The following is a 15,500-nucleotide window of genomic DNA, read 5'->3' as shown; positions in this document are numbered from 1 at the left end:
AGAAGCTTGGGCCATATGTGCAATCTCTCTCCGAATTGGGGTAAAAATTGCACCGGACGCCCTATTTGATCACCCCTATTTAACATATACCCTTTTTAACTTTTTTTTTTTTAAATTGTACCCACTTTAAACAACTTGAGGCATCTTTCTCCTCCTTTGTTTTCTTTTTTTTTTCTTCTTCTTCGAGTGACAATGATTTTATATGGTGGTTGTGAACATATTTTAATGTAGCTTATGATGTTTTACAATGGTGAGCTATTATGATGCTTTATTTTTTACTATTGCTTCAGGTTTCTTTTTTTTTTTCTTAATTGCAAAATGTGTTCATTAGATTTATTGTTGTTTTGACAAATTGATGATTGGGGTTTGTTCCTGATGATATTTGGAGGTTATGTTTCAAATTTGAGCTCATTTGGAGTAGATTTAGATATTAAATCCTATATTGGATTGCTATAATTCGAAGAACAAATTTCTATTTCTGGGCAATTTGCACTTCAGGCCTATTTGGCCTTAAGTGCATAAAAACGTTTATTGCACTTCAGATCTTTTGGCCTTAAGTGCATCTGAAGTGCAATTTTTCACTTCAGACTTATTGGCCTTAAGTGCAGCAAAACGTTTGTTGCACTTCAGACTTTTTGGCCTTAAGTGCATCTGAAGTGCAAATTTTTACTTCAGACTTATTGGCCTTAAGTGAACGAAAACGTTTGTTGCACTTCAGGCCTATTTGGCCTTAAGTGCATAAAAACGTTTGTTGCACTTCAGATCTTTTGGCCTTAAGTGCATCTGAAGTGCAATTTTTCACTTCAGACTTATTGGCTTTAAGTGAATGAAAACGTTTGTTACACTTCAGACCTTTTGGCCTTAAGTGCATCTGAAGTGCAAATTTTCACTTCAGACTTATTGGCCTTAAGTGAATGAAAACGTTTGTTGCACTTCAGACGTTTTGGCCTTAAGTGCATCTGAAGTGCAAATTTTCACTTCAGACTTATTGGCCTTAAGTGCATCTGAAGTGCAATTTTTCACTTATTGGCCTTAAGCAATTTTTCACTTCAGACTTATTAGCCTTAAGTGCATGAAACCATTGGTTGCACTTCAGACCTATTTGGCCTTAAGTGCATTTGAAGTGCAAATTTTTCACTTCAGACTAATTTTTTTATAACTTTAGACCCGATAAGTCTGAAGTTGATCGTAAAGTGGGTACGCTTGCAAACTTTTTTGCAAAGCGGATATAAGTTTAATTGTGACCCTAAAATCGGATATAGATGCAAAAGCTCCGAATTGGGGACCTAAAGCTTAAGGTAACCAGATTGATCCATTTGTCTTGTACTTGGTTGTTAGGAACGTTAGTTTTGGGGGCCATTTGTCTTCTTTCAGGTTCTGCGCTGGTAAGATCGTGAAATTTTCATCAATAGTCTGTATCGACTGTTTAATAAATGATTTTATTTTTATTTTTCTAGCAATTGGTAGATCTTTCATATGGTCAAAAAGATATTTTGGAGCAAAATGAAAATTTTATGAAAAATATTAGACTACAGATAAAAATTTTGTAAGTTATTACAAACATTAAACTACAATATAATATTTTATGGCATCCTGAAACATTATATGAGCAAACACATTAGAATAAGTCCAATATTTTCCGGAAGAAATAATTTTCCATGGGCTATATTTACATAATTTTTTAAAATAGGGACAACACTTAAACAGTGAGCTAAAAATGGTATTTGCGTAAATCAGCCGGTAAGTTCATTACATTTTTTGTAGAGATTAAATCCTACTTCCTAGTTGTTGATTAATTAGCAATAGCAATGTAGTTTCCACATGTTAAACAGATTGTATTCTCTTTTCGACGATTACACTTAGAAGACCAGAAATAATTTGTAGAGTTATAAAGGGATTTTTATATACTATACACTATTTTAAATTTTATTATGAAAAATATTTATATTTTGGTATTTACCCGACCTAAACATATTTTAGTTATAAAATATATACAATTCACCTTAAAAGACTCCCAAATTCATTATTTGTGTCTTCAATCAAGGAATGTAGTTACACCTTTTTCCCTTTTTTTTTTCTCCTCTTCTCTTTCATTATTTTTCTTCCGCCTTAATATACGGTAATCATTGATCTCTAAGCTATTTTCGTTCCAAACACGTAGGGGTATTCAAGAAAACAGAAAAATCAAAGCAAATCAAATGGACGAAAAACTTGATATATCTTTTGATTTGATATTATTTTAAAAAAATTAATAATGCATACCTCAAAGACATCCCCTCAAAGACCTCGATTCACTACTAGAAATCCGGAAAAAAACGACCACAAAAAGCGACTAAAGTTGGTCGCTTACAAGTCACAAAGCGACCAAAAAGCGTCCAAACTGGCTTGGTCGCTATTTTGTTGGTCGCTATTAGCGACCAACTTTGGTCTCTAAGGTAAAAGGACCAAATATTCCGGGTAAACAATATACCGACCAACTTTGGTCGCTTTAATATTTTAATAATATAAATTTAGCGATCAAAGTTGGTCTCTATAGCTAAATTTTTTTATTTATTATTATTCAAAATATAGCGACCAACTTTGGTCTGTAAACCAAATATTATATTTTAAAATCTGAAAAATAGCAACCAAAGTTGGTCGCTTTTTTTTTTATTTTTTTTTTAATTTTTTTTTTAGACATAAGCGACCAAAATTGGTCGCTAATTTCAAGATTTTTTTTAATAGAATAGCGACCAAAGTTGGTCGATTTTTAGGAAATCTAGGTTAATTAGCGACCAACCTTGGTCGCTATTGCCCAGAAAATATTTTCTTAAAATAGAAAAGCGACCAAAGTTGGTCACTTTTCTGGGTATAATTTTGGCAGAAACTGCCTGTTTTGGTAGCTACACCACCTGCCAGCATACCAAATTCCCTAAATAACAATATAATTCAATTCATAAACTACAATTTCAATACTAAAATCTCCACAACAACCCAACAACAATACCACAACAACAACAACAATAACAACACCACCACCACCACCACAACAACACAATTCAAAAAACACTTTAAAACCAACAAATTAAAGTTCAATAGAACTAACAAATTAAACTAAGTTAATGCTTATTACACTTAGTTCAAAACCGGTTCTATTTGTCTAGTTCAAAGTATATAAAAGTCAAAGAGTGTTTTATACAACATCATTATCATCACCGTCTGATGAACTTTCATCACCAAGATAGTATGCAGAAGGGTCTACTTGTCGAGGATGAGAAGAACGATCAAGGGGAGGACGGGAGGAACGAGCACGGGGAGGACGGAAAGAACGCTCACGTCCAAGTCGAGCCTCTGGCGATGACTCACGAGACCGGGGAATTCGGAAAACCTCCAGAAGTTAGGAGAGATTTGAGCTGCTCTTGCATGCCCTGGTACTGAGCTTGCATGCCAATGTACTAAGCATCTCTAAGTTTTTCTCTTTCCTTGGCCGCTTCTAGCTCGGATGTGAGCTTTGTCACACTCTCCCCATCAAGTTGCTCGCCTTGCGAGGAAGTCCCTATTCTTTGCATTCCACACTTATAGCGATGAAATTTCTTAGTAGGAAGCCCGTATACCTTCCCCCATTTTGGACCGCCAGCAGCCTCCGTCCACATTCTTTCAGCATCCTCGTCCGAAGGTTGGATTGGCTCGCCCGACTCATTAGGTGGCTGACTGCGTATGAATTCCTCCACGTCATCTATGAAGCGACCCTATAAGAAAAATTACATTGAATTAGTATTTCAAAATTTATATAAAAGTAAATCAAAATACTTAATGAAAAGTGAAAACTTACATGTACAGTCGAGGCTCGGCCCTCGACCCACCTTTCTTGATCCGTCTCTTTCTTCTTCTTCACAATATGAGTCTCCTTGAATAGCCCATCTTGGTTCATTGGAAGCCCCAACTTCTTTTCCTGAAAATTCATAAATTTTAGTTAATAAACAAAATAGATATACTTTGAAAATTAAAATAAATCAAGCAATTACGTACCAATCTTCTTTTTATTGTCCCTAGGCTGATTGCACCACCAGTGTGCAAGGATCCTCCTTTCTCAAATGCGCGAACTTTCTTTCTTTTTTCGCTCTTCTCTAAGAACTTTGCGGTAAGCCATTGCCTTTGCAAATCCTCCCGTAAATTCTGAAGCAACTAGTCAGGCTTCTGGTTCAACTTTCTAGCTTGAGAGAAACTATGCCACAACCACTTGTGAGCTTTGTGATGAAAATTCACAGCCACTTCCGCGCTATAGCAGTGTTCCCATACACACTTGCTTTGTATTTCAAAAGTTAAATATTATATGGAAATATCATAAATATAAATAATTATACTGCTTAAAAGAATATTTATACCTTAAATTGATCGAAAATTTGCTCCTTCAGCGAGAATGAGAATTCACTCCAAGTCGCATAAGGGCCATCATAAAGCTTTTTGGTGTCTTTGATGATTATCCTTGTAGTAATATTACTTGAGATGAACCTACAATTTAATAAAAAAATACATTAATATCTTAGTACAAACTGTACAAAACACTAAATGTAAAAAGAACAAGTAACTCTTACCCATCACCCTCAGGGACTATGATGACCCTGCTATATTGATCATAATGCACCTCATCGTCATCATCATCATCACTGTCCGAAGCATGTATATCAGAGGCATATGTGGAAGGTGTAGGGGGGGTCAGAGCTACTATCTCGCAGGCGAAGGCCTGAAATAGATGGAGTCGCTGATGAAGATGGCTGCGATCCCTGTGACTGCGACATAGCTTGATGGACCACAAGTGGCTGTGATACTGATGTCTGTGACCCGAGTGGCTGTGACATGGATGTATGTGATCCATGTGGATGTGACATGGATGGATGCGATCCATGCGATGCAGATGGTTGCGATCCACATGGCCGTGAGGCAGCTGGACTGTATACCGGACGTATAGTCCTATGGCCCTGTGATGAAAGACCTGGTGTCTGCACAAAGATGTAGGGCTCATGATGCTGTGGAAGCTTAGAATAGCCCTGGGGTGGAGGATAAGACCTAGGCATAGGCATAGGCATCTCTGAAGAGGGTGGAAAAGATGCAGTATTATCTTCTACCCTCCTCTTTGCCTTTCTAGCCTTTTCTCGACCCCGAGAACCAGTAGAGTCATTGTCACCTCGACCATTGCCTGTCATCTGCATAATATAATACATATTTAGATTGAAACATATAAGAAACTAGCTATAAAACAAGAGTTATTAAAGAAACCAACTTTTTAAAGTTCATCGACGTATTGTTCCTCGTCTGAGAATTCTTCTTCCTCACTAGTTTGAGCTTCATCAGTTGATTCTTCTTCCTCATTTTCTATAATTCTTATTTCATTTATATCAACTTCTTCCAATATGTGTTCAGGATGTTCCAAATCATTTTCTAAAAGTTCGTCCATTATTTGGTGAACGTTGGAGATATCGTTTTGATATGCAACATCTAACACATTCTCGACTTCCACCCTACTTACAGGCTTAGTTTTTATTACAACCCACCAATCGGACTTATTCCACCGTAATGGATAAGGAGCACAATACACTTGCCTAACATTATGTGCAATTATGAAAGGATCATAGCGATCATACTCCCTCGTATGATTAACCTCAATTATGTTGTATTGATTGTGTACTCTTGTACCTTTTGTTGGATTTGGGTCAAACCACTTGCATCTAAAGAGTGTCAATTTCTTAAATGGCCAACCTGTATATTCTAGTTCTATTATTTCTTTGAGCACACCATAATAATCAATATCTCCAACTTTTCCGTCACCACCTTGAACCCACCCCCGCTGTTGTTGCTATTTTTATTTTTAGAGCAATCCTCTGTATGAAACTTATAACCATTCACAACGTACTTAGACATTGTTGTGACCTGAAACCCAGGTCCCCAAGATATATCTTTCAAAAATTGATTTACACCATTATTTGGATCATTTACCTATATATTGTTAAAAAAATTCATAAGTTAGCATAACCTCCAAACATTGTTTACCTACATAGTGTTAGAATATTATAAGGGTAAACTTACAAATTGTTTGAACCACGTATCAAATCTTGTATATACAGCATCATAGCCAAATTGACCCACGAAGTGACTGTGACACATCAAATATTTTTAGTAGTTGCATTGAGATGTAGTCACAATAAATTTATATTTTGATAACTACTAAATCAATACCTACTTGAGAAATGGTACAACTTGAGGACAATTTAGCAACACATGAAGTGTAGCTGACTTGTACTCCATATCACTCAAACTTCTCTTTCTAACATCCTTAGAACATCGGCCTGGTTGATTGAATATGGATATAGGCGGATATAATGGACCATTCACACATTCGACCGTATGCCTATTGGGCCTATTCCTAGCACATGACACATTACTCTCAAAATAGTAAGAACAAAAAGGAGCAGTTTCCCTTGCAAGATAAGCTTTGCATATAGATCCTTCAATCCTATTCCTCTGCTTAACAAATTATTTGCATTTGCCAATTGTCCTACATAATTTCAGGTTAGCCAAGAACATTCAAATAAAATAGAAAATTACATCAAACTTATAATATTACCTCTCAAAGGGATACATCCATCTGCATTGAATAGGTCCTCCAAGTCGTGCCTCGTGTACAAGGTGGATTGGAAGGTATTCCATCACATCAAAAAAACCACATGGAAATATCTTTTCCATCTTAGTAGAAGTTACGCGAATGTTCTGATCCATCTGGAGTAGGTTTTCTTCCCTTAATTGGAAGAACACAAGTCTTTTTGAAAAACAAACTAATCTCTGTGATGGGTTTCCAGATTCTTTCAGGCAAACCACAAAATGCAATAGGAAGTAAGATCTCCATGAAAACATGACAGTCATGACTTTTAAAATGGCTCAACTTCCCTACCTCCATATCAACTTTTTTTCCAAGATTCGATGCATAACCCTCAGGCATCTTCAATTTCGTTACCCAATCACAAATTTGCCGTCTTTCCTCCAAAGTGAATGTGTAACTTGCTTTGGACTTGAATATCTTACCATTGTTTTCTGTCTGCAAGTATAATTCAGGTTGCCTGCAATATTCTTGTAAATCCATTCTAGCCTTCGGGTTATCCTTTGTCTTACCTTTACCATCCATCACTGTGTTGAGCAAATTGTCAAAATAGTTTTTCTCAATATGCATGACATCAAGGTTGTGATGAAGAAGATTATCCTTCCAATAAGGCAACTCCCAAAATATACTCTGTTTCGTCCAATTATGAGTAACACCATATCCAGGGAATCTATAAGGTGGAGATTCAGTAACTTTACTGAAGTTCTGGACCCTCTCCTAAATTTCCTCACCTGAAAGTATCGGAGGTGGAGAATCATATTCCATTTTATTCTTTTTGAATGCATTTTTCATTCTTCTGAACTCATGATCAGGAGGCAAGAATTGACGATGAAAATCAAACCATGATTGCTTTTGGCCATGTTTCAAAGTGAACACTTTATTATCTTCTATGCAGTAAGGACAAGCTAGCTTCCCAGCAGTCATCCACCCAGACAACATTCCATACGCAAGAAAATTGTTAATTGCCCATATTAAATTAGCATGTAAATTGAAATTCTGCTTGGTTGATATGTTATATGTTTCAATACCATCGTACCATTATTGTTTTAGCTCATCAATCAAAGGTTGTAAATATACATCAATCAAACTTTTCGGATTACGTGGACAGGGGATAATACAATTTAAGAATATATATATGGACTAGTCATGCACAACTCGGGTGGTAGATTATAAGGTGTAAGAAAGACAGTCCAACATGAATATGGTGTCACAGATACAGAAAAAGGTGTGAAGCCATCCGCACACAGACCTAACCGAATGTTCCTTGGTTCATTAGCAAAATTTGGATATGTCCTATCAAAGTGCTTCCAAGCTTCTCCATCTGAAGGATGACACAGAACACCAGGTGGTCTTCTAATTTCAAAGTGTCATCTCATATGAGGAGCAGAATTCATCGACACATATAACCTCTTTAACCTAGGTATAAGAGGTAAATAATGCATCGCCTTGATAGAGACCATATTCCTGCTGGAAAGCCTCTTGAAACGAGGCTTTTCGCAAAATTTACAACTGTTTAAATTTGCATCATCTTTATAATATAACATGCAATCATTTTCACAACAATCAATTCTCATTGACGAAAGTCCTAACTTAGAAACTAATCTCTTTGCCTTATAGAAATCACCAGGTAATTTGATATTAGGGTCAACTAGTTCACTCATAAGGTCAATGAAAGTATCCATGGCTGCTTGAGAAATATTCCAATCAGATTTGATACTTAGTAATCTAACTGCAACAGACAACTCAGAGTGCTAACTTCCATTACATAGTGGACGACTAGCTTCCTCTAACTGTTCATAAAAACATTTTGCGTCATCATTAGGAGTTTGTTCAACATTTTCATTGGGCTCACCCCCTAAGTTCCATCCCATAAGCATCCTGTGACCATATCATGAATTCTGGAATCACGATTTGTATTCTCCACCGACCTACTACTTTCACCCACAACCATGTTATGAAATATCCCATGACTACCGTCGATCTCTCCATGATTAGTCCACACAAAGTAATTCGCTATAAACCCCTTACTATAAAGATGAAGCTTAACTTCCACCGGTTTTCCAAACTTCATACAGTCGCACCTAACATAAGGGCACCTAATTACTCCTTCACTTAGGTATGGTGGAAGTGACATTGCATGTCTAATAAAGTCATCCACCCCTTCTATGAAATCCTCACTTAATCTCTGCTGATTAGGATAATTCCTATTGATGTTCCATCTATACAAATAAAACAAGAACAAATTAATTTAGTTAATTTATATCCTAATCTTTTTTTAGTTAATTAATTTCATATCCTAAAATTTCAGTTCATATCCTAAATTTTTAATTTACAAACTAAAAGTTCAATTCATAAACTAAAAGTTCAATTCATATCCAAAAAGTTTAATTCATACACTAAAATTTCAATTCATATCCAAAAGGTTCAATTCATAAACTAAAAGTCCAATTCATATCCTAAAATACTCAATTTATAAACTAAAAGTTCAATTCATATCCTAAAAGTTCAATTTATAAACTAAAAGTTCAATTCATAAACTAAATGTCCAATTCATATCCTAAAGGTTCAATTCATATCCTAAACCCTAGATTCTAACTAACTATCAAGATAATACAAAGTATAATTCAAATCTAACTAAACTAAATTCAATACTAATTAAACTAATTAGTTAATAAAATTAATTAACAAAACTAATTAAAACAAGACTTAAACCCTAATCCTCAATAAAATACAATGTTCAAAGAATTGAAACAATAAACTACAATACATCAAATATTGTAACACACACACACACTAGAAATAACAAAGATTGAAGATTATAATTCTAACTTTGGTTTTTTTAGGTGGAGAAGGAGAGAGAGAGGGGCGGCAGTGGTGGTGGCCGGCGAGGCGGCGGCGAGCAAGGGGCGCAGTGGTGGCGCGGGGTGGGGGATAGGATTTGGGTGAGTGAAATAGAGGAGGGGAGGGAAAGAGAGAGTTGGGAAAATTTTGGGGAAGTTTATAATTATTTATAATAATTGTAGTTAAATAAAATAAATATTTATAACTAATAATAATTTTCTATAGCTTATAATATTTAAAAACCAAAAAAGAAAAAAAAATTAATTTTTTTTTAGAAATAGCGGCCAATGTTGGTCGTTATTTTGGTCAAACGGTCAAAAATAGCGACCAACATTGGTCGCTATTTTTGATCAAACGGTCAAAACTTATTTACAGACCAAAAATAGCGACCAAAGTTCATCGTTTTTCCTAATTCCAAAGACAAAAACGGGTTCCCCCCCATTTCTCTTATTTCCTTCCCCAAAATTTCCCTAACTCTCTCTTTCCCTCCCCTTCTCTATTTCACTCACCCAAATCACATCCCCCACCCCGCGCCACCACTGCCCCCCTTGATCGCCGCCGCCTCGCCGCCCACTGCTCGCCAGCCACCACCACGACCGCCCCTCTCTCTCCTTCTCCACCTAAAAAAACCAAGGTTAGAATTATAACCTTCAATCTTTGTTATTTCTAGTGTGTGTCTGTTACAATATTTGATGTATTGTAGTTTATTGTTTCAATTAGTGTTTCAATTATTTGAACATTGTATTTTATTGAGGATTAGGGTTTAAGTCTTGTTTTAATTAGTTTTTTTAATTAATTTTATTAACTAATTAGTTTAATTAGTGTTGAATTTAGTTAGATTTGAATTACACTTTGTATTGTCTTGATAGTTAGTTAGAATCTAGGGTTTAGGATATGAATTGAACCTTTAGGATATGAATTGGACTTTTAGTTTATGAATTGAACTTTTAGTTTATGAATTAAACTTTTAGGATATGAATTGAACTTTTAGTTTATAAATTGAGTATTTTAGGATATGAATTGGACTTTTAGTTTACGAATTGAACCTTTTGGACATGAATTGAAATTTTAGTGTATGAATTGAACTTTTTGGATATGAATTGAACTTTTAGTTTATAAATTGAACTTTTAGTTTATAAATTGAACTTTTAGTTTGTAAATTGAAAATTTAGGATATGAATTGAAATTTTAGGATATGAAATTAATTAACTAAAAAAAATTAGGATATGAATTAACTAAATTAATTTGTTCTTATTTTATTTGGATAGATGGAACATCGTGCTTGGATGTACAATAGGAATTATCCTAATCGGCAGGGATTGCGGGAGGATTTTATAGAAGGGGTGGATGACTTTATTAGACATGCAATGTCACTTCCACCATACCTAAGTGAAGGAGTAATTAGGTGCCCTTGTGTTAGGTGCGACTGTATGGAGTTTGGAAAATCGGTGGAAGTTAAGCATCATCTTTATAGGAAGGGGTTTATAGCAAATTACTTTGTGTGGACTAATAATGGAGAGATCGATGGTAGCCATGAGATATTTCATAACATAGTTGTGGGTGAAAGTAGTAGGTCGGTGGAGAATACAAATCATGATTCTAGAATTCATGATATGGTTGCGGATGCTTTTGGGATGCACTTAGGGGGTGAGCCCAATGAAAATGTTGACAAACTCCTAATGATGACGCAAAGTATTTTTATGAACAGTTAGAGGAAGCTAGTCGTCCACTACGTAATGGAAGTCTGCACTCTGAGCTGTCTGTTGCAGTTAGATTACTAAGTATCAAATCTGATTGGAATATTTCTCAAGCAGCCATGGATACTTTCATTGACTTTATGAGTGAACTAGTTGACCCTAATATCAAATTACCTGGTGATTTCTATAAGGCAAAGAGATTAGTTTCTAAGTTAGGACTTTTGTCAATGAGAATTGATTGTTGTAAAAATGGTTGCATGTTATATTATAAAGATGATGCAAATTTAAACAGTTGTAAATTTTGCGAAAAGCCTCGTTTCAAGAGGCTTTCCAGGCGGGAATATGGTCGCTATCAAGGCGATGCATTATTTACCTCTTATACCTAGGTTAAAGAGGTTATATGCGTCGATGAGTTCTGCTCCTCATATGAGATGACACTTTGAAAATAGAAGACCACCTGGTGTTATGTGTCATCCTTCAGATGGAGAAGCTTGGAAGCACTTTGATAGGACATATCCAGATTTTGCTAATGAACCAAGGAACATTCGGTTAGGTCTGTGTGCGGATGGCTTCACGCCTTTTTCTGTATCTGCGACACCATATTCATGTTGGCCTGTCTTTCTTACACCTTATAATCTACCACCCAAGTTGTGCATGACTAGTCCATATATATTCTTAAATTGTATTATCCCCGGTCCACGTAATCCGAAAAGTTTGATTGATATATATTTGCAACCTTTGATTGATGAGCTAAAACAATTGTGGTACGATGGTGTTGAAATATATGACATATCAACCAAGCAGAATTTCAATTTCCATACTAATTTAATGTGGACAATTAACGATTTTCCTGCGTATGGAATGTTGTCTGGGTGGATGACTGCTGGGAAGCTATCTTGTCCTTACTGCATAGAAAATAATAAAGTGTTCACTTTGAAACATGGCCGAAAGCAATCATGGTTTGATTGTCATCGTCAATTCTTGCCTCCTGATCATGAGTTCAGAAGGATGAAAAATGCATTCAAAAAGAATAAAATGGAATATGATTCTCCACCTCCAATACTTTCAGGTGAGGAAATTTGTTAGAGGGTCCAGAACCCCGGATACGATGTTACTCATAATTGGACGAAATAGAGTATATTTTGGGAGTTGCCTTATTGGAAGGATAATCTTCTTCATCACAACCTTGATGTCATGCATATTGAGAAAAATTATTCTAACAATTTGTTCAACACAGTGATGGATGTTAAAGGTAAGACAAAGGATAACCCGAAGGCTAGAATGGACTTACAAGAATATTGCAGGCGACCTGAATTATACTTGCAGACAGAAAATAATGGTAAGATATTCAAGCCCAAAGCAAGTTACACATTCACTTTGGAGGAAAGACGGCAAATTTGTGATTGGGTAACGAAACTGAAGATGCCTGAGGGTTATGCATCGAATCTTGTAAAAAAAGTTGATATGGAGGTAGGGAAGTTGAGCCATTTGAAAAGTCATGACTGTCATGTTTTCATGGAGACCTTAGTTCCTATTGCATTTTGTGGTTTGCCTGAAAGAATCTAGAAACCCATCACAGAGATTAGTTTATTTTTCAAAGACTTGTGTTCTTCCACATTAAGGGAAGAAAACCTACTCCGAATGGATCAAAATATTCGCGTAATTTCTACTAAGATGGAAAAGATATTTCTATGTGGTTTTTTTGATGTGATGGAACACCTTCCAATCCACCTTGTACACGAGGCACGACTTGGAGGGCTTGTTCAATGCAGATGGATGTATCCCTTTGAGAGGTAATATTATAAGTTTGATGTAATTTTCTGTTTTATTTGAATGTTCTTGGCTACCTGAAATTATATAGGACAATTGGCAAATGAAAACAATTTGTTAAGCAGAGGAATAAGATTGAAGGATCTATATGCGATGCTTATCTTACAAGGGAAACTGCTCATTTTTGTTCTTATTATTTTGAGAGTAATGTGCCATGTGCTAGGAATAGGCCCAATAGGCACACGGTCGAATGTGTGAATGATCCATTATATCCGCCTATATCCATATTCAATCAACCGGGCCGATGTTCTAAGGATGTTAGAAAGAGAAGTTTTAGTGATATGGAGTACAAGTTAGCTACACTTCATGTGTTGCTAAATTGTCCCGAAGTTGTACTATTTCTCAAGTAAGTATTGATTTAGTAGTTATCAAAATATAAATTTATTGTGACTACATCTCAATGCAACTACTAAAAATATTTGATGTGTCACAGTCACTTCGTGGGTCAATTTGGCTATGATGCTGTATATACAAGATTTGATACGTGGTTCAAACAATTTGTAAGTTTATCCTTATAATATTCTAACACTATGTAGGTAAACAATGTTTGGAGGTTATGCTAACTTATGAATTTTTTAAACAATATGTAGGTAAATGATCCAAATAATGGTGTAAATCAATTTTTGAAAGATATATCTTGGGGACTTGGGCTTCAGGTCACAACAATGTCTAAGTACGTTGTGAATGGTTATAAGTTTCATACAGAGGATTGCTCTAAAAATAAAAATAGCAACAACAGCGGGGTGTGGGTTCAAGGTGGTGATAGCAACCAAGTTGGAGATATTGATTATTATGGTGTGCTCAAAGTATTTGTTTAATACACTGAAAAGAAATTGATTATAAGATATTGATTTGTTTACTTGCAGTATACACTTATTTACAACTAATCTACAACTTATCTACAGCTTTCATATATTATTTTTACACAGTTACATACAACTACAATATCATACAACTTAAATACAATTTTTATACAAATTTTATACAATATGTCTTTTGTATATTTTGTATCTGATTTATACATAGTAAAAACAAATTTCATACAACTAATTATATATTATACAATTTATATACAACTTTCATACATTATTTCTACCAAGTTATATACAACTACAATATCACACAACTTAAATATAATCTTATACAAATTTTATACAATATTGTTCAACTTTCATACAATATTTAAATTATATATATATATAAACAGAATACAATTTATCTACAATTTTACTCCAATTTCATAAGTATAATGTATGTCATATCGTCGTCCTCTTCTTCTTCAAGTTTTAATCTGAAATTCAGCCAAAATCAAGTCTAATCTTCACCAAAACACACTTAAAATTGAGATATAAACTCCAAATAATATTCTCAATTGTTTGCAACAACACTCAATCCAAATAAATAATAGTTTTTGAAAACTCAAATTCGAATTCAAAGCTTTAAAACTTTTTAATGGCTGTCAATGGTGGAATTGCTGCTCTCTTTTCCTTTGCTTTACATTACTGGAATTAGGGATTGAGAGATAGAGAGAGACGTAGAGAGAATTCTCAGTTGTTTGCAACAACATCCAATTCAAACAAATAATATTTTTCAAAAACAAATTCGAATTCAAAGCTTCAAAGTTTTTTAATGGCTGTCAATGGTGGAATTGTTGCTCTCTTTTTCTTTGCTCTACATTACTGAAATTAGGGATTGAGAGATAGAGAGATTTGTAGAGAGAGAGAGAGAGAGAGAGAGAGAGCAGGAGGAAAGAGAATAAGGATGAGAAATAATTGATTCCTAATATAAAAGAATACTCATTTAATTCCTAAAGTATATATAATTGGTAAATTTGTATATAAGATATAATTAAATTAAAACTTGAGTAGGGAGGGTAATAAGATTTTTAATATTGTATATGTATGTAAAAATCCCAGTTATAAATGCTTAGAGAAAAAGTGGAAGTCTATAAAAATCCAAAATGAATAAACCAAATAAAAGAAGGATATTGTCACTTTTGCCCGCGCCAGAAACTATTTATATTTGATAACCGAAAAAGTTTTAAAAGTATATATATATATATATATATATATATATATATATATGAGCGATTATACAATGTCATTTTCCTATATTTTAGACTGAAAGAGGAAAATTTGGACAAGTTAACTTCATTTTGGTTCAGTAATTTATTTTCTCAACTACAAATCTAAATAATGAAAACAAATTAGTTCGAAACAAACCCCAATTGACCAAATGTATATGCCTGTTCTTGGGCCTCATTTGGATTTCGTTTCAAAACTAATTTGTTAAAATAGCACGTGCTAGCCAGTTTTCGGACTGGTCATTCAAAAATAGTTAGCGTTTGCCAAGTTATCAAAAAATAGTCACTATTTTGTTGCAACAGAGACCGATTCAGCATAATATACTGGAGTTCGGTGCACCTGTGTATGAACTTCCAGCATATTATGCTGAACCGGTATACTTTGCTGGCTCCAGTATAATATACTAGAGTTCCAGTA

This window comes from Nicotiana tabacum, chromosome 10 (assembly GCF_000715075.1).
Source record: "Nicotiana tabacum cultivar K326 chromosome 10, ASM71507v2, whole genome shotgun sequence".
NCBI classification, from domain to species: domain Eukaryota; kingdom Viridiplantae; phylum Streptophyta; class Magnoliopsida; order Solanales; family Solanaceae; genus Nicotiana; species Nicotiana tabacum.
This window is presented reverse-complemented; position numbering follows the sequence as displayed.